We start from the raw sequence: 26,181 nt of genomic DNA, 5'->3' as shown, positions 1-26,181 counted from the left end.
CGTTATAACCCAATACTGCATAACGTATTACGTTATATCGTAATAATACATAACGTCATACGTTATAACGTAATACTACACGACGTCATACATTATGACGTAACACTAAATAACGTCATACGTTATAAAGTAACACAATACAACGTCATTCGTAATACTGTAATGCTACATAAGGTCATACATTATAAAGTAATACTACGTCACGTCATACTGCATAAGTCATACTACATAAAGTAACACAATATAACGTTATTCGTAATAACGTAATGCCACATGACGTCATACGTTATAACGAAATGCCCCATAACGTCAAACGTTATAACGTAATACAACATAACGTCATACTTCATAAAGTAACACTATATAACGTTATACGGAATAACGTAATATTACATACCGTCATACGTTATAACGTAATACTACATGACGTCATACGTCATAAAGTAACAGAATAAAACTTTATTCGCAATAACGTAATACCACATGACGTGATACGTTATATCGTAATACTACATATCGCCATACGTTATAACGTAAGACTACATGACGTCATACGTAATAAAGTAACACATTGTAACGATATTCGTAATAACGTAATACTACATGACGTCATATGTTATAACGTAACACAACATAAGGTCATACGTTATAAAGTATCACTATATAATGTTATTCGTAATAACGTAATACTACATAACGTAATAAGATATATCCTAATACTACATGACGGCATACGTCATAAAGTAGCACAATATACCGTTATTAGCAATAACGTAATACCACATGACGTCATACGTTATAACGTAATACTACATGACATGATACGTTATAACGTAATACGACATAACGTTGTGCGTTATATCGTAATTCCATGCAACGTTGTACGTTATATCGTAATACTACATGACGTTATATTTTATAACGTAATACTACATGACGTCATACGTCATAAAGTAACACAATATTACGATATTCGTGATAACGTAATATCACATGACCTCATACGTTATAACGTAATACTCCATAACGTCATACTTTATAACGTAATACTACATAACATCATACGTTATAACGTAATACTGCGTAACGTCATACGTTATAACGTAATACTACACGACGTCATACGTTATAATGTAACACAATATTACGATATTCGTAATAACGTAATACTACATGACGTCATACGTCATAAAGTAATACTACATGACGTCATACGTTATAACGTAACACAACATAAGGTCATACGTTATAAAGTATCACTATATAACGTATTACGTTATATCGTAATAATACATAACGTCATACGTTATAACGTAATACTACACGACGTCATACGTTATAACGTAACACTACATAACGCCATACGTTATAAAGTAACACAATATAACGTTATTCGTAATAACGTAATACCACATGACGTCATACGTTATAACGCAATACTCCATAACGTCATACGATATAACCTAATACTGCATAACGTATTACGTTATATCGTAATAATACATAACGTCATACGTTATAACGTAATACTACACGTCGTCATACGTTATAAGGTAATACTATATGACGTCATACGATATAAAGTAACACAATATAACGTTATTCGTAATAACGTAATACCACATGACGTCATACGTTATATCGTAATACTACATAACGCCATACGTTATAACGTAATACTACATGACGTCATACGATATAAAGTAACACAATATAACGTTATTCGTAATAACGTAATACTACATGACATGATACGTTATAACGTAATACGACATAACGTTGTGCGTTATATCGTAATTCTATATAACGTTGTACGTTATATCGTTATAATACATAGCGTCATACGTTATATCGTAATACTACCTGACGGCACACGTTATAACGTAATACAACATGACGTCATTCGTTATAACCCAATACTGCATAACGTATTACGTTATATCGTAATAATACATAACGTCATACGTTATAACGTAATACTACACGACTAAATACGTTATAAAGTAACACAATACAACGTCATTCGTAATACCGTAATGCTACATAACGTCATACATTATAAAGTAATACTACATCACGTCATACTACATAAGTCATACTACATAAAGTAACACAATATAACGTTATTCGTAATAGCGTAATACCACATGACGTCATACGTTATAACGAAATGCCCCATAACGTCATACGTTATAACGTAATACAACATAACGTCATACTTGATAAAGTAACACTATATAACGTTATACGGAATAACGTAATATTACAAACCGTCATACGTTATAACGTAACACAATGTAACGATATTCGTAATAACGTAATACTACATGACGTCATATGTTATAACGTAACACAACATGCGGTCATACGTTATAAAGTATCACTATATAATGTTATTCGTAATAACGTAATACTACATAACGTAATAAGTTATATCCTAATACTACATGACGGCATACGTTATAACGTAATACAACATAACGTCATACATCATAAAGTAAGATTATATAACGTTATACGGAATAACGTAATATTTCATACCGTCATACGTTATGACGTAATACTACATGGCGTCATACGTCATAAAGTAGCACAACATACCGTTATTAGCAATAACGTAATACCTCATGACGTCACACGTTATATAGTAATACTACATAACGCCATACGTTATAACGTAATACTACACGACGTCATACGTTATAACCTAACACTCCATAACGCCATACGTTATAAAGTAACACAATATAACGTTATTCGTAATAACGTAATACCACATGACGTCATACGTTATAACGTAATACTCCATAACGTCATACGTTATAACCTAATACTGCATAACGTATTACGTTATATCGTAATAATACATAACGTCATACGTTATAACGTAATACTACACGACGTCATACGTTATAACGTAACACTACATAACGCCATACGTTATAAAGTAACACAATATAACGTTATTCGTAGTAAAGTAATACCACATGACGTCATACGTTATAACGTAATACTCCATAACATCATACGTTATAACGTAATACTGCGTAACGTCATACGTTATAACGTAATACTGCATGACATGATACGTTATAACGTAATACGACATAACGTTGTGCGTTATATCGTTATTCTATATAACGTTGTGCGTTATATCGTTATAGTACATGACGTCATATGTTATAACGTAATACTACATGACGGCATACGTTATAGCGTAATACTACATGACGTCATACGTTATATCGTAATAATACAAAACGTCATACGTTATAACGTAATACTACACGACGTCATACGTTATAACGTAACACTACATAACGTCATACGTTATAAAGTAACACAATACAACATTACTCGTAATACCTAATGCTACATAACGTCATACATTATAAAGTAATACTACATCACGTCATACTACATAAGTCATACTACATGAAGTAACAGAATATAACGTTATTCGTAATAAAGCAATACCACATGACGTCATACGTTATAACGTAATACTCCATAACATCATACGTTATAACGTAATACAACATAACGTCATACTTCATAAGGTAACACTATATAACGTTATACGGAATAACATAATATTTCACACCGTCATACGTTATGACGTAATACTACATGACGTCATACGTCATAAAGTAACACAATATTACGATATTCGTAATAACGTAATACTACATGACGTCATACGTTATACAGTAACACAATATTACGATATTCGTAATAACGTAATACCACATGACCTCATACGTTATAACGTAATACGACATAACGTTGTGCGTTATATCGTAATTCTATATAACGTTGTACGCTATATCGTAATAATACATAACGTCATACGTTATATCGTAATACTACATGACGTCATACGTTATAAAGTAACTCAATACAACGTTACTCGTAATACCGTAATGCTACATAACGTCATACATTATAAAGTAATACTACATCACGTCGTACTACATAAGTCATACTACATAAAGTAACACAATATAACGTTATTTGTTATAACGCAATACCACATGACGTCATACGTTATAACGTAATGCCCCATAACGTCATACGTTATAACGTAATACTAAATGACGGCACCCGTTATAACGTAATACAACATGACGTCATTCGTTATAACCCAATACTGCATAACGTATTACGTTATATCGTAATAATACATAACGTCATACGTTATAACGTAATACTACACGACTAAATACGTTATAAAGTAACACAATACAACGTCATTCGTAATACCGTAATGCTACATAACGTCATACATTATAAAGTAATACTACATCACGTCATACTACATAAGTCATACTACATAAAGTAACACAATACAACGTTATTCGTAATAGCGTAATACCACATGACGTCATACGTTATAACGAAATGCCCCATAACGTCATACGTTATAACGTAATACAACATAACGTCATACTTCATAAAGTAACACTATATAACGTTATACGGAATAACGTAATATTACAAACCGTCATACGTTATAACGTAATACTACATGACGTCATACGTCATAAAGTAACACAATATTACGATATTCGTAATAACGTAATACTACATGACGTCATACGTTATACAGTAACACAATATTACGATATTCGTAATAACGTAATACCACATGACCTCATACGTTATAACGTAATACGACATAACGTTGTGCGTTATATCGTAATTCTATATAACGTTGTACGCTATATCGTAATAATACATAACGTCATACGTTATATCGTAATACTACATGACGTCATACGTTATAAAGTAACTCAATACAACGTTACTCGTAATACCGTAATGCTACATAACGTCATACATTATAAAGTAATACTACATCACGTCGTACTACATAAGTCATACTACATAAAGTAACACAATATAACGTTATTCGTTATAACGCAATACCACATGACGTCATACGTTATAACGTAATGCCCCATAACGTCATACGTTATAACGTAATACTGCGTAACGTCATACGTTATAACGTAATACTACATGACGGCACACGTTATAACGTAATACAACATGACGTCATTCGTTATAACCCAATACTGCATAACGTATTACGTTATATCGTAATAATACATAACGTCATACGTTATAACGTAATACTACACGACTAAATACGTTATAAAGTAACACAATACAACGTCATTCGTAATACCGTAATGCTACATAACGTCATACATTATAAAGTAATACTACATCACGTCATACTACATAAGTCATACTACATAAAGTAACACAATACAACGTTATTCGTAATAGCGTAATACCACATGACGTCATACGTTATAACGAAATGCCCCATAACGTCATACGTTATAACGTAATACAACATAACGTCATACTTCATAAAGTAACACTATATAACGTTATACGGAATAACGTAATATTACAAACCGTCATACGTTATAACGTAACACAATGTAACGATATTCGTAATAACGTAACACTACATAACGCCATACGTTATAAAGTAACACAATATAACGTTATTCGTAATAACGTAATACCACCTGACGTCATACGTTATAACGCAATACTCCATAACGTCATACGATATAACCTAATACTGCATAACGTATTACGTTATATCGTAATAATACATAACGTCATACGTTATAACGTAATACTACACGACGTCATACGTTATAACGTAACACTACATAACGCCATACGTTATAAAGTAACACAATATAACGTTATTCGTAGTAAAGTAATACCACATGACGTCATACGTTATAACGTAATACTACATAACATCATACGTTATAACGTAATACTGCGTAACGTCATACGTTATAACGTAACACGACATAACGTTGTGCGTTATATCGTTATTCTATATAACGTTGTACGTTATATCGTAATAGCACATGACGTCATATGTTCTAACGTAATACTAAATGACGGCATACGTTATAGCGTAATACTACATGACGTCATACGTTATAAAGTAACACAATATAATGTTATTCGTAATAAAGCAATACCACATGACGTCATACGTTATAACGTAATACTCCATAACGTCATACGTTATAGCGTAATACTACATGACATGATACGTTATAACGTAATGCGACATAACGTTGTGCGTTATATCGTAATTCTATGCAACGTTGTACGTTATATCGTAATACTACATGACGTCATATGTTATAACGTAATACTACATGACGTCATACGTCATAAAGTAATACTACATGACGTCATACGTCATAAAGTAACACAATATTACGATATTCGTGATAACGTAATACAACATGACCTCATACGTTATAACGTAACACAACAAAAGGTCATACGTTATAAAGTATCACTATATAACGTTATTCGTAATAACCTAATACTACATAACGTAATAAGTTATATCCTAATGCTACATGACGTCATACGTTATAACGTAATACAACATAACGTTGTGCGTTATATCGTAATTCTATATAACGTTGTACGTTATATCGTTATAATACATAGCGTCATACGTTATATCGTAATACTACATGACGTCATACGATATAAAGTAACACAATATAACGTTATTCGTAATAACGTAATACCACATGACGTCATACGTTATATCGTAATACTACATAGCGCCATACGTTATAACCTAATACTGCATAACGTCATACGTTATATCGTAATAATACATAACGTCATACGTTATATCGTAATAATACATAGCGTCATACGTTATATCGTAATACTACATGACGTCATACGATATAAAGTAACACAATATAACGTTATTCGTAATAACGTAATACCACATGACGTCATACGTTATATCGTAATACTACATATCGCCATACATTATAACGTAATACTACATGACGTCATACGTTATAACCTAATACTGCATGGCGTCATACGTTATATCGTAATAATACATAACGTCATACGTTATATCGTAATAATACATAACGTCATACGTCATAAAGTAATACTACATGACGTCATACGTTATAACGCAAAACTGCATGACGTCATACGTTATAACCTAATACTGCATAACGTCATACGTTATATCGTAATAATACATAACGTCATACGTTATATCGTAATAATACATAACGTCATACGTCATAAAGAAATACTACATGACGTCATACGTTATAACCCAATACTGCATAACGTATTACGTTATATCGTAATACTCCATAACGTCATACGTTATAACGTAATACTACATGACATGATACGTTATAACCTAATACGACATAACGTTGTGCGTTATATCGTAATTCTATGCAACGTTGTACGTTATATCGTAATACTACATGACGTCATATGTTATAACGTAATACTACATGACGTCATACGTCATAAAGTAACACAATATACCGTTATTAGCAATAACGTAATACCACATGACGTCATACGTTATATCGTAATTCTACATAACGCCATACGTTATAACGTAATGCCCCATAACGTCATACGTTATAACGTAATACTGCGTAACGTCATACGTTATAACGTAATACTACATGACGGCACACGTTATAACGTAATACAACATGACGTCATTCGTTATAACCCAATACTGCATAACGTATTACGTTATATCGTAATAATACATAACGTCATACGTTATAACGTAATACTACACGACTAAATACGTTATAAAGTAACACAATACAACGTCATTCGTAATACCGTAATGCTACATAACGTCATACATTATAAAGTAATACTACATCACGTCATACTACATAAGTCATACTACATAAAGTAACACAATACAACGTTATTCGTAATAGCGTAATACCACATGACGTCATACGTCATAACGAAATGCCCCATAACGTCATACGTTATAACGTAATACAACATAACGTCATACTTCATAAAGTAACACTATATAACGTTATACGGAATAACGTAATATTACAAACCGTCATACGTTATAACGTAATACTACATGACGTCATACGTCATAAAGTAACACAATATTACGATATTCGTAATAACGTAATACTACATGACGTCATACGTTATACAGTAACACAATATTACGATATTCGTAATAACGTAATACCACATGACCTCATACGTTATAACGTAATACGACATAACGTTGTGCGTTATATCGTAATTCTATATAACGTTGTACGCTATATCGTAATAATACATAACGTCATACGTTATATCGTAATACTACATGACGTCATACGTTATAAAGTAACTCAATACAACGTTACTCGTAATACCGTAATGCTACATAACGTCATACATTATAAAGTAATACTACATCACGTCGTACTACATAAGTCATACTACATAAAGTAACACAATATAACGTTATTCGTTATAACGCAATACCACATGACGTCATACGTTATAACGTAATGCCCCATAACGTCATACGTTATAACGTAATACTGCGTAACGTCATACGTTATAACGTAATACTACATGACGGCACACGTTATAACGTAATACAACATGACGTCATTCGTTATAACCCAATACTGCATAACGTATTACGTTATATCGTAATAATACATAACGTCATACGTTATAACGTAATACTACACGACTAAATACGTTATAAAGTAACACAATACAACGTCATTCGTAATACCGCAATGCTACATAACGTCATACATTATAAAGTAATACTACATCACGTCATACTACATAAGTCATACTACATAAAGTAACACAATACAACGTTATTCGTAATAGCGTAATACCACATGACGTCATACGTTATAACGAAATGCCCCATAACGTCATACGTTATAACGTAATACAACATAACGTCATACTTCATAAAGTAACACTATATAACGTTATACGGAATAACGTAATATTACAAACCGTCATACGTTATAACGTAACACAATGTAACGATATTCGTAATAACGTAACACTACATAACGCCATACGTTATAAAGTAACACAATATAACGTTATTCGTAATAACGTAATACCACCTGACGTCATACGTTATAACGCAATACTCCATAACGTCATACGATATAACCTAATACTGCATAACGTATTACGTTATATCGTAATAATACATAACGTCATACGTTATAACGTAATACTACACGACGTCATACGTTATAACGTAACACTACATAACGCCATACGTTATAAAGTAACACAATATAACGTTATTCGTAGTAAAGTAATACCACATGACGTCATACGTTATAACGTAATACTACATAACATCATACGTTATAACGTAATACTGCGTAACGTCATACGTTATAACGTAACACGACATAACGTTGTGCGTTATATCGTTATTCTATATAACGTTGTACGTTATATCGTAATAGCACATGACGTCATATGTTCTAACGTAATACTAAATGACGGCATACGTTATAGCGTAATACTACATGACGTCATACGTTATAAAGTAACACAATATAATGTTATTCGTAATAAAGCAATACCACATGACGTCATACGTTATAACGTAATACTCCATAACGTCATACGTTATAGCGTAATACTACATGACATGATACGTTATAACGTAATGCGACATAACGTTGTGCGTTATATCGTAATTCTATGCAACGTTGTACGTTATATCGTAATACTACATGACGTCATATGTTATAACGTAATACTACATGACGTCATACGTCATAAAGTAATACTACATGACGTCATACGTCATAAAGTAACACAATATTACGATATTCGTGATAACGTAATACAACATGACCTCATACGTTATAACGTAACACAACATAAGGTCATACGTTATAAAGTATCACTATATAACGTTATTCGTAATAACCTAATACTACATAACGTAATAAGTTATATCCTAATGCTACATGACGTCATACGTTATAACGTAATACAACATAACGTCATACTTCATAAAGTAACACTATATAACGTTGTACGGAATAACGTAATATTACATACCATCATACGTTGTAACGTAATACTACATGACGTCATACGTCATAAAGTAACACAATAAAACGTTATTCGCAATAACGTAATACCACATGACGTCATACGTTATATCGTAATACTACATATCGCCATACGTTATAACGTACTACTACATGACGTCATACGTTATAAAGTAACACAATGTAACGATATTCGTAATAACGTAATACTACATGACGTCATATGTTATAACGTAACACAACATAAGGTCATACGTTATAAAGTATCACTATATAATGTTATTCGTAATAACGTAATACTACATAACGTAATAAGTTATATCCTAATACTACATGACGGCATACGTTATAACGTAATACAACATAACGTCATACTTCATAAAGTAAGATTATATAACGTTATACGGAATAACGTAATATTTCATACCGTCATACGTTATGACGTAATACTACAGGGCGTCATACGTCATAAAGTAGCACAATATACCGTTATTAGCAATAACGTAATACCACATGACGTCATACGTTATATAGTAATACTACATAACGCCATACGTTATAACGTAATGCTACATGACGTCATACGTTATAACCTAATACTGCATAACGTATTACGTTATATCGTAATAATACATAACGTCATACGTTATAACGTAATACTACACGACGTCATACGTTATAACGTAACACTCCATAACGCCATACGTTATAAAGTAACACAATATAACGTTATTCGTAATAACGTAATACCACATGACGTCATACGTTATAACGTAATACTCCATAACGTCATACGTTATAACCTAATACTGCATAACGTATTACGATATATCGTAATAATACATAACGTTATACGTTATAACGTAATACTACACGACGTCATACGTTATAACGTAACACTACATAACGCCATACGTTATAAAGTAACACAATATAACGTTATTCGTAGTAAAGTAATACCACATGACGTCATACGTTATAACGTAATACTCCATAACATCATACGTTATAACGTAATACTGCGTAACGTCATACGTTATAACGTAATACTACATGACATGATACGTTATAACGTAATACGACATAACCTTGTGCGTTATATCGTTATTCTATATAACGTTGTGCGTTATATCGTAATAGTACATGACGTCATATCTTATAACGTAATACTACATGACGGCATACGTTATAGCGTAATACTACATGACGTCATACGTTATATCGTAATAATACATAACGTCATACGTTATAACGTAATACTACACGACGTCATACGTTATAACGTAACACTACATAACGTCACACGTTATAAAGTAACACAATACAACATTACTCGTAATACCTAATGCTACATAACGTCATACATTATAAAGTAATACTACATCACGTCATACTACATAAGTCATACTACATGAAGTAACAGAATATTACGATATTCGTAATAACGTAATACTACATGACGTCATACGTTATACAGTAACAGAATATTACGATATTCGTAATAACGTAATACCACATGACCTCATACGTTATAACGTAATACGACATAACGTAGTGCGTTATATCGTAATTCTATATAACGTTGTACGCTATATCGTAATAATACATAACGTCATACGTTATATCGTAATACTACATGACGTCATACGTTATAAAGTAACTCAATACAACGTTACTCGTAATACCGTAATGCTACATAACGTCATACATTATAAAGTAATACTACATCACGTCATACTACATAAGTCATACTACATAAAGTAACACAATATAATGTTATTCGTAATAAAGCAATACCACATGACGTCATACGTTATAACGTAATACTCCATAACATCATACGTTATAACGTAATACTGCGTAACGTCATACGTTATAACTCAAAACTACATGACGTCATACGCTATAACCCAATACTGCATAGCGTATTACGTTATATCGTAATACTCCATAACGTCATACGTTATAACGTAATACTACATGACATGATACGTTATAACCTAATACGACATAACGTTGTGCGTTATATCGTAATTCTATGCAACGTTGTACGTTACATCGTAATACTACATGACGTCATATGTTATAACGTATTACTACATCACGTCATACGTCATAAAGTAATACTACATGACGTCATACGTCATAAAGTAACACAATATTACGATATTCGTGATAACGTAATATCACATGACCTCATACGTTATAACGTAATACTCCATAACGTCATACGTTATAACGTAACACTACATAACGTCATACGTTATAAAGTAACACAATACAACGTTATTCGTAATACCGTAATGCTACATAACGTCATACATTACAAAGTAATGCTACATCACGTCGTACTACATAAGTCATACTACATAACGTAACACAATATAACGTTATTCCTAATAACGTAATACCACATGACGTCATACGTTATAACGTAATGCCCCATAACGTCATACGTTATAACGTAATACTGCGTAACGTCATACGTTATAACGTAATACTGCGTAACGTCATACGTTATAACGTAATACTACATGACGGCATACGTTATAACGTAATACAACATGACGTCCTTCGTTATAACCCAATACTGCATAACTTATTACGTTATATCGTAATAATACATAACGTCATACGTTATAACGTAATACTACACGACTAAATACGTTATAAGGTAACACAATACAACGTCATTCGTAATACCGTAATGCTACATAACGTCATACATTATAAAGTAATACTACATCACGTCATACTACATAAGTCATACTACATAAAGTAACACAATATAACGTTATTCGTAATAACGTAATACCACATGACGTCATACGTTATAACGAAATGCCCCATAACGTCATACGTTATAACGTAATACAACATAACGTCATACTTCATAAAGTAACACTATATAACGTTATACGGAATAACGTAATATTACATACCGTCATACGTTATAACGTAATACTACATGACGTCGTACGTTATAAAGTAACACAACGTAACGATATTCGTAATAACGTAATACTACATGACGTCATATGTTATAACGTAACACAACATAAGGTCATACGTTATAAAGTATCACTATATAATGTTATTCGTAATAACGTAATACTACATAACGTAATAAGTTATATCCTAATACTACATGACGGCATACGTTATAACGTAATACAACATAACGTCATACTTCATAAAGTAACACTATATAACGTTATACGGAATAACGTAATATTTCGTACCGTCATACGTTATGACGTAGTACTACATGACGTCATACGTCATAAAGTAGCACAATATACCGTTATTAGCAATAACGTAATACCACATGACGTCATACGTTATATAGTAATACTACATAACGTCATACGTTATAGCCTAATACTGCATACCGTCATACGTTATAACGTAACACTACATAACGCCATACGTTATAAAGTAACACAATATAACGTTATTCGTAGTAAAGTAATACCACATGACGTCATACGTTATAACGTAATACTCCATAACATCATACGTTATAACGTAATGCTACATGACGTCATACGTTATAACGTAATACAACATAACGTCATACGTTATAACCTAATACTGCATAACGTATTACGTTATATCATAATAATACATAACGTCATACGTTATAACGTAATACTACACGACGTCATACGTTATAACGTAACACTACATAACGCCATACGTTATAATGTAACACAATATAACGTTATTCGCAGTAAAGTAATACCACATGACGTCATACGTTATAACGTAATACTCCATAACATCATACGTTATAACGTAATACTGCGTAACGTCATACGTTATAACGTAACACGACATAACGTTGTGCGTTATATCGTTATTCTATATAACGTTGTACGCTATATCGTAATAATACATAACGTCATACGTTATAACGTAATACTCCATAACATCATACGTTATAACGTAATACTGCGTAACGTCATACGTTATAACGCAAAACTACATGACATGATACGTTATAACGTAATACGACATAACGTTGTGCGTTATATCGCAATTCTATATAACGTAGTACGCTATATCGTAATAATACATAACGTCATACGTTATAACGTAATACTACATGACGTCATACGTTATAACGTAATACTGCGTAACGTCATACGTTATAACGCAAAACTACATGACATGATACGTTATAACGTAATACGACATAACGTTGTGCGTTATATCGTAATTCTATATAACGTAGTACGTTATATCGTAATACTACATGACGTCATACGTTATAACGTAACACAACATAAGGTCATACGTTATAAAGTATCACTATATAACGTTATTCGTAATAACGTAATACTACATAACGTAATAAGTTATATCCTAATACTACATGACGGCATACGTTATAACGTAATACAACATAACGTCATACTTCATTAAGTAAGACTATATAACGTTATACGGAATAGCGTAATATTACATACCGTCATACGTTGTAACGTAATAGTACATGACGTCATACGTCATAAAGTAACACAATAAAACGTTATTCGCAATAACGTAATTCCACATGACGTCATACGTTATATCGTAATACTACATATCGCCATACGTTATAACGTACTACTACATGACGTCATACGTTATAAAGTTACACAATGTAACGATATTCGTAATAACGTAATACTACACGACGTCATATGTTATAACGTAACACAACATAAGGTCATACGTTATAAAGTATGAGTATATAATGTTATTCGTAATAACGTAATACTACATAACGTAATAAGTTATATCCTAATACTACATGACGGCATACGTTATAACGTAATACAACATAACGTCATACTTCATAAAGTAAGACTATATAACGTTATACGGAATAACGTAATATTTCATACCGTCATACGTTATGACGTAAAACTACATGACGTCATACGCCATAAAGTAGCACAATATACCGTTATTAGCAATAACGTAATACCACATGACGTCATACGTTTTATAGTAATACTACATAACGCCATACGTTATAACGTAATACTCCATAACGTCATACGTTATAACCTAATACTTTATAACGTATTACGTTATATCGTAATAATACATAACGTAATACGTTATAACGTAATACTACACGACGTCATACGTTATAACGTAACACTACATAACGCCATACGTTATAAAGTAACACAATATAACGTTATTCGTAGTAAAGTAATACCACATGACGTCATACGTTATAACGCAATTCTCCATAACATCATACGTTATAAAGTAACACAATATAACGTTATTCGTAATAACGTAATACCACATGACGTCATGCGTTATAACGTAATACTCCATAACGTCATACGATATAACCTAATACTGCATAACGTATTACGTTATATCGTAATAATACATAACGTCATACGTTATAACGTAATACTACACGACGTCATACGTTATAACGTAACACTACATAACGCCATACGTTATAAAGTAACACAATATAACGTTATTCGTAGTAAAGTAATACCACATGACGTCATACGTTATAACGTAATACTCCATAACATCATACGTTATAACGTAATACTGCGTAACGTCATACGTTGTAACTCAAAACTACATGACGTCATACGTTATAACCCAATACTGCATAACGTATTACGTTATATCGTAATACTCCATAACGTCATACGTTATAACGTAATACTACATGACATGATACGTTATAACCTAATACGACATAACGTTGTGCGTTATATCGTAATTCTATGCAACGTTGTACGTTATATCGTAATACCGCATGACGTCATACGTTATAACGTAATACTCCATAACGTCATACGTTATAACCTAATACTGCATAACGTATTACGTTATATCGTAATAATACATAACGTCATACGTTATAACGTAATACTACACGACGTCATACGTTATAACGTAACACTACATAACGCCATACGTTATAAAGTAACACAATATAACGTTATTCGTAGTAAAGTAATACCACATGACGTCATATGTTATAACGTAATACTCCATAACATCATAAGTTATAACGTAATACTGCATAACGTCATACGTTGTAACTCAAAACTACATGTCGTCATACGTTATAACCCAATACTGCATAACGTATTACGTTATATCGTAATAATACATAACGTCATACGTTATAATGTATTACTACACGACGTCAAGCGTCATAACGTAACACTTAATAACGTCATACGTTATAAAGTAACACAATACAACGTTATTCGTAATACCGTAATGCTACATAACGTCATACATTATAAGGTAATACTATATCACGCCATACTACATAAGTCATACTACATAAAGTAACACAATATAACGTTATTCGCAATAACGTAATACTACATAACGTAATAAGTTATATCCTAATGCTACATGACGTCATACGTTATAACGTAATACAACATAACGTCATACTTCATAAAGTAACACTATATAACGTTATACGGAATAACGTAATACTTCATACCGTCATACGTTATAACGTAGTACTACATGACGTCATACGTCATAAAGTAACACAATATAACGTTATTCGCAATAACGTAACACCACATGACGTCATACGTTATATCGTAATACTACATAACGTCATACGTTATAACGCAAAACTACATGACGTCATACGTTATAACCTAATACTGCATAACGTCATACGTTATATCGTAATAATACATAACGTCATACGTTGTAACCTAATACTACATGACGTCATACGTCATAAAGAAACACAATATAACGTTATTCGTAATAAAGTAATACCACATGACGTCATACGTTATATCGTAATACTACATAACGCCATACGTTATATCGTAATAGTACATAACGTCATACGTTATAACCTAATACTACATGACGTCATACGTCATAAAGTAATACTACATGACATGATACGTTATAACGTAATACGACATAACGTTGTGCGTTATATCGTAATTCTATATAACGTAGTACGTTATATCGTAATACTACATGACGTCATACGTTATAACGTAATACTCCATAACATCATACGTCATAAAGTAATACTCCATGACGTCATACGTCATAAAGTAACACAATATAACGTTATTCGCAATAACGTAATACCACATGACGTCATACGTTATATCGTAATACTACATAACGTCATACGTTATAACGCAAAACTACATGACATCATACGTTATAACATAATACTGCATAACGTCATACGTTATATCGTAATAATACATAACGTCATACGTTGTAACCTAATACTACATGACGTCATACGTAATAAAGTAATACTACATGACGTCATACGTCATAAAGTAACACAATATTACGATATTCGTAATAACGTAACACCACATGACGTCATACGTTATATCGTAATACTACATAACGTCATACGTTATATCGTAATAATACATAACGTCATAAGTTGTAACCTAATACTACTTGACGTCATACGTCATAAAGTAATACTACATGACGTCATACGTAATAAAGTAATACTACATGACGTCGTACGTCATAAAGTAACACAATATTACGATATTCGTAATAATGTAATACCACATGACCTCATACGTTATAACGTAATACTCCATAACGTCATACGATATAACGTAATACTACATGACATTATACGTTATAACGTAATACGACATAACGTTGTGCGTTATATCGTAATTCTATATATCGTTGTACGTTATATCGTAATACTACATGACGTCATATGTTATAACGTAATACTACATGACGTCATACGTTATAACCCAATTCTGCACAACGTATTACGTTATATCGTAATAATACATAACGTCATACGTTATAACGTAATACTACACGACGTCATACGTTATAACGTAACACTACATAACGTCATACGTTATAAAGTAACACAGTACAACGTTATTCGTAATAGCGTAATGCTACATAACGTCATACATTATAAAGTAATACTACATCACGTCATACTACATAAGTCATACTACATAAAGTAACACAATATAACGTTATTCGTAATAACGTAATACCACATGACGTCATACGTCATAAAGTGATACTACATGACGTCGTACATCATAAAGTAACACAATATTACGATATTCGTAATAATGTAATACCACATGACCTCATACGTTATAACGTAATACTCCATAGCGTCATACGCTATAACGTAATACAACATAACGTCATACTTCATAAAGTAACACTATATAACATTATACGGAATAACGTAATACTACATACCGTCATACGCTATAACGTAATACTACATGACGTCATACGTCATAAAGTAACACAATATAACGTTATTCGCAACTACGTAACACCACATGACGTCATACCTTATATCGTAATACTACATAACGTCATACGTTATATCGTAATAATACATAACGTCATATGTTATAACGTAATACTACATGACGGCATACGTTATAACATAATACTACATGACGTCATACGTTATATCGTAATAATACATAAAGTCATACGTTGTAACCTAATACTACATGACGTCATACGTCATTTAGTAATACTACATGACGTCATACGTCATAAAGTAACACAATATTACGATATTCGTAATAACGTAATACCACATGACCTCATACCTTATAACGTAATACTCCATAACGTCATACTTATAACGTAATACTACATGACATGATACGTTATAACGTATTACGACATAACGTTGTGCGTTATATCGTAATTCAATATAACGTTGTACGTTATATCGTAATACTACATGACGTCATATGTTATAACGTAATACTACATGACGGCATACGTTATAACTTAATACTACATGACGTCATACGTTATATCGTAATAATACATAACGTCATACGTTATAACGTAATACTACACGACGTCATACTTTATAACGTAACACGATATGACGTTATACGGAATAAAGTAATACTACATACCGTCATACGTTATAACGTAATACAACATAACGTCATACGTCATAAAGTAACACAATATTACGATATTCGTAATAACGTAATACCACATGACCTCATACGTTAAAACGTAATACTCCATAACGTCATATGTTATAACGTAATACTACATGACATGATACGTTATAACGTAATACGACATAACGTTGTACGTTATATCGTAATACTACATGACGTCATACGTTGTAACCTAATACTACATGACGTCATACGTCATAAAGTAATACTACATGACGTCATACGTCATAAAGTAAAACAATATTACGATATTCGTAATAACGTAATACCACATGACATCATACGTTATAACGTAATACTCCATAACGTCATACGTTATAACGTTATACTACATGACAAGATACGTTATAACGTAATACGACATAACGTTGTACGTTATATCGTAATACTACATGACGTCATACGTCATAACGTAATAATACATAACGTTATACGGAATAACGTAATACTACATACCGTCATACGTTATAACGTAATACTACATGACGTCATACGTCATAAAGTAACACAATATAACGTTATTCGCAATTACGTAACACCACATGACGACATACGTTATATCGTAATACTACATAACGTCATACGTTATATCGTAATAATACATAACGTCATACGTTGTAACCTAATACTACATGACGTCATACGTCATAAAGTAATACTACATGACGTCATACGTCATAACGTAACACAACATTACGATATTCGTAATAACATAATACCACATGACCTCATACGTTATAACGTAATACTGCATAACGTCATACGTTATAACGTAATACTACATACCGTCATACGTTATAACGTAATACTACATGACGTCATACGTCATAAAGTAACACAATATAACGTTATTCGCAATAACGTAATACCACATGACGTCATACGATATAGCGTAATACTACATAACGTCATACGTTATAACGCAAAACTACATGACGTCATACGTTATAACCTAATACTGCATAACGTCATACGTTATATCGTAATAATACATAACGTCATACGTTGTAACCTAATACTACATGACGTCATACGTCATAAAGTAACACAATACAACGTTACTCGTAACACGGTAATGCTACATAACGTCATACATTATAAAGTAATACTACATCACGCCATACTACATAAGTCATACTACATAAAGCAACATAATATAACGTTATTCGCAATAACGTAATACCACATGACGTCATACGTCATAAAGTAATACTACATGACGTCGTACGTCATAAAGTAACACAATATTACGATATTCGTAATAATGTAATACCACATGACCTCATACGTTATAACGTAATACTACATGACGTCATACGTCATAAAGTAACACAATATAACGTTATTCGCAATTCGTAACACCACATGACGTCATACGTTATATCGTAATACTACATAACGTCATACGATATAACGTAATACTACATGACATTATACGTTATAACGTAATACGACATAACGTTGTGCGTTATATCGTAATTCTATATAACGTTGTACGTTATATCGTAATACTACATGACGTCATATGTTATAACGTAATACTACATGACGTCATACGTTATAACCCAATTCTGCACAACGTATTACGTTATATCGTAATAATACATAACGTCATACGTTATAACGTAATACTACACGACGTCATACGTTATAACGTAACACTACATAACGTCATACGTTATAAAGTAACACAGTACAACGTTATTCGTAATAGCGTAATGCTACATAACGTCATACATTATAAAGTAATACTACATCACGTCATACTACATAAGTCATACTACATAAAGTTACACAATATAACGTTATTCGTAATAACGTAATACCACATGACGTCATACGTCATAAAGTGATACTACATGACGTCGTACATCATAAAGTAACACAATATTACGATATTCGTAATAATGTAATACCACATGACCTCATACGTTATAACGTAATACTCCATAGCGTCATACGCTATAACGTAATACAACATAACGTCATACTTCATAAAGTAACACTATATAACATTATACGGAATAACGTAATACTACATACCGTCATACGCTATAACGTAATACTACATGACGTCATACGTCATAAAGTAACACAATATAACGTTATTCGCAACTACGTAACACCACATGACGTCATACCTTATATCGTAATACTACATAACGTCATACGTTATATCGTAATAATACATAACGTCATATGTTATAACGTAATACTACATGACGGCATACGTTATAACATAATACTACATGACGTCATACGTTATATCGTAATAATACATAAAGTCATACGTTGTAACCTAATACTACATGACGTCATACGTCATTTAGTAATACTACATGACGTCATACGTCATAAAGTAACACAATATTACGATATTCGTAATAACGTAATACCACATGACCTCATACCTTATAACGTAATACTCCATAACGTCATACTTTATAACGTAATACTACATGACATGATACGTTATAACGTATTACGACATAACGTTGTGCGTTATATCGTAATTCAATATAACGTTGTACGTTATATCGTAATACTACATGACGCCATATGTTATAACGTAATACTACATGACGGCATACGTTATAACTTAATACTACATGACGTCATACGTTAAATCGTAATAATACATAACGTCATACGTTATAACGTAATACTACACGACGTCATACTTTATAACGTAACACGATATAACGTTATACGGAATAAAGTAATACTACATACCGTCATACGTTATAACGTAATACTACATGACGTCATACGTCATAAAGTAACACAATATAACGCTATTCGCAACTACGTAACACCACATGACGTCATACGTTATATCGTAATACTACATAACGTCATACGTTATATCGTAATAATACATAACGTCATACGTTGTAACCTAATACTACATGACGTCATACGTTGTAACCTAATACTACATGACGTCATACGTCATAAAGTAATACTACATGACGTCATACGTCATAAAGTAATACCACATGACGTCATACGTCATAAAGTAATACTACATGACGTCATACGTCATAAAGTAACACAATATTACGATATTCGCAATAACGTAATACTACATGACGTCATACGTTATAACGTAATACTACATGACGTCATACGTTATATCGTAATAATACATAACGTCCTACGTTATAACGTAATAATACATAACGTCATACGTTGTAACCTAATACTACATGACGTCATACGTCATACAGTAACACAATATAACGTTATTCGCAATTACGTAACACCACATGACGTCATACGTTATATCGTAATACTACATAACGTCATACGTTATATCGTAATAATACATAACGTCATAAGTTGTAACCTAATACTACATGAAGTCATACGTCATAAAGTAATACTACATGACGTCATACGTCATAAAGTAATACTACATGACGTCATACGTCATAAAGTAATACTACATGACGTCATACGTCATAAAGTAACACAATATTACGATATTCGTAATAACGTAATACCACATGACGTCATACGTTATATCGTAATACTACATAACGTCATACGTTATATCGTAATAATACATAACGTCATAAGTTGTAACCTAATACTACATGACGTCATACGTCATAAAGTAATACTCCATAACGTCGTACGTTATAACGTAATACTACATGACATGATACGTTATAACGTAATACGAAATAACGTTGTACGTTATATCGTAATACTACATGACGTCATACGTTATAACGTAATACTACATGAAGTCATACGTTATGTCGTAATAATACATAACGTCATACGTTATAACGTAATACTACACGACGTCATACTTTATAACGTAACACTATATAACGTTATACGGAATAACGTAATACTACATACCGTCATACGTTATAACGTAATACTACATGACGTCATACGTCATAAAGTAACACAATACAACGTTACTCGTAATACGGTAATGCTACATAACGTCATACATTATAAAGTAATACTACATCACGTCATACTACATAAGTCATACTACATAAAGTAACATAATATAACGTTATCCGCAATAACGTAATACCACATGACGTCATACGTCATAAAGTAATACTACATGACGTCGTACGTCATAAAGTAACACAATATTACGATATTCGTAATAATGTAATACCACATGACCTCATACGTTATAACGTAATACTCCATAACGTCATACGTTATAACGTAATACTACACGACGTCATACTTTATAACGTAACACTATATAACGTTATACGGAATAACGTAATACTACATACCGTCATACGTTATAACGTAACACTACATGACGTCATACGTCATAAAGTAACACAATACAGCGTTATTCGCAATAACGTAATACCACATGACGTCATACGTTATATCGTAATACTACATAACGTCATACGTTATAACGCAAAACTACATGACGTCATATGTTATAACATAATACTGCATAACGTCATACGTTATATCGTATTATTACATAACGTCATACGTTGTAACCTAATACTACATGTCGTCATACGTAATAAAGTAATACTACATGACGTCATACGTAATAAAGTAATACTACATGACGTCATACGTCGTAAAGTAACACAATATTACGATATTCGTAATAACGTAATAACACATGACCTCATACGTTATAACGTAATACTCCATAACGTCATACGTTATAACGTAATACTACATGACATGATACGTTATAACGTAATACGACATAACGTTGTGCGTTATATCGTAATTCTATATAACGTTGTACGTTTTATCGTAATACTACATGACGTCATATGTTATAACGTAATACTACATGACGTCATACGTTATAACCCAATTCTGCACAACGTATTACGTTATATCTTAATAATACATAACGTCATACGTTATAACGTAATACTACACGACGTCATACGTTATAACGTAACACTACATAACGTCATACGTTATAAAGTAACACAGTACAACGTTATTCGTAATAGCGTAATGCTGCATAACGTCATACATTATAAAGTAATACTACATCACGTCATACTACATAAGTCATACTACATAAAGTAACACAATATAACGTTATTCGTAATAACGTAATACCACATGACGTCATACGTCATAAAGTAATACTACATGACGTCGTACATCATAAAGTAACACAATATTACGATATTCGTAATAATGTAATACCACATGACCTCATACGTTATAACGTGATACTCCATAGCGTCATACGCTATAACGTAATGCAACATAACGTCATACTTCATAAAGTAACACTATATAACGTTATACGGAATAACGTAATACTACATACCGTCATACGCTATAACGTAATACTACATGACGTCATACGTCATAAAGTAACACAATATAACGTTATTCGCAACTACGTAACACCACATGACGTCATTCGTTATATCGTAATACTACATAACGTCATACGTTATATCGTAATAATACATAACGTCATATGTTATAACGTAATACTACATGACGGCATACGTTATAACATAATACTACATAACGTCATACGTTATATCGTAATAATACATAAAGTCATACGTTGTAACCTAATACTACATGACGTCATACGTCATTTAGTAATACTACATGACGTCATACGTCATAAAGTAACACAATATTACGATATTCGTAATAACGTAATACCACATGACCTCATACCTTATAACGTAATACTCCATAACGTCATACTTTATAACGCAATACTACATGACATGATACGTTATAACGTAATACGACATAACGTTGTACGTTATATCGTAATACTACATGACGTCATACGTTGTAACCTAATACTACATGACGTCATACGTCATAAAGTAATACTACATGACGTCATACGTCATAAAGTAAAACCATATTACGATATTCGTAATAACGTAATACCACATGACATCATACGTTATAACGTAATACTCCATAACGTCATACGTTATAACGTTATACTACATGACATGATAGGTTATAACGTAATACGACATAACGTTGTACGTTATATCGTAATACTACATGACGTCATACGTCATGAAGTAACACAATATAAAGTTATTCGCAATAACGTAATACCACATGACGTCATACGATATAGCGTAATACTACATAACGTCATACGTTATAACGCAAAACTACATGACGTCATACGTTATAACCTAATACTGCATAACGTCATACGTTATATCGTAATAATACATAACGTCATACGTTGTAACCTAATACTACATGACGTCATACGTCATAAAGTAACACAATACAACGTTACTCGTAATACGGTAATGCTACATAACGTCATACATTATAAGGTAATACTACATCACGTCATACTACATAAGTCATACTACATAAAGTAACATAATATAACGTTATTCGCAATAACGTAATACCACATGACGTCATACGTCATAAAGTAATACTACATGACGTCGTACGTCATAAAGTAACACAATATTACGATATTCGTAATAATGTAATACCACATGACCTCATACGTTATAACGTCATACTCCATAACGTCATACGTTATAACGTAATACTCCATAACGTCATACGTTATAACGTAATACTACATGACATGATACGTTATAACGTAATACGACATAACGTTGTGCGTTATATCGTAATTCTATATGACGTTGTACGTTATATCGTAATAATACATAACGTTATACGGAATAACATAATACTACATACCGTCATACGTTATAACGTAATACTACATGACGTCGTACGTCATAAAGTAACACAATATTACGATATTCGTACTAATGTAATACCACATGACCTCATACGTTATATCGTAATACTACATAACGTCATACGTTATAACGCAAAACTACATGACGTCATACGTTATAGCCTAATACTGCATAACGTCATACGTTATATCGTAATAATACATAACGTCATACGTTGTAACCTAATACTACATGACGTCATACGTTTAACCTAATACTACATGACGTCATACGTCATAAAGTAACACAATATAACGTTATTCGCAATAACGTAACACCACATGACGTCATACGTAATATCGTAATACTACATAACGTCATACGTTATAACGCAAAACTACATGACGTCATACGTTATAGCCTAATACTGCATAACGTCATACGTTATATCGTAATAATACATAACGTCATACGTTGTAACCTAATACTACATGACGTCATACGTTGTAACCTAATACTACATGACGTCATACGTCATAAAGTAATACTACATGACGTCATACG

Source organism: Bombus terrestris, unplaced genomic scaffold, assembly GCF_910591885.1.
Source record: "Bombus terrestris unplaced genomic scaffold, iyBomTerr1.2, whole genome shotgun sequence".
Classification (NCBI taxonomy): domain Eukaryota; kingdom Metazoa; phylum Arthropoda; class Insecta; order Hymenoptera; family Apidae; genus Bombus; species Bombus terrestris.
Note: the sequence above shows the minus strand (reverse complement) of the source record.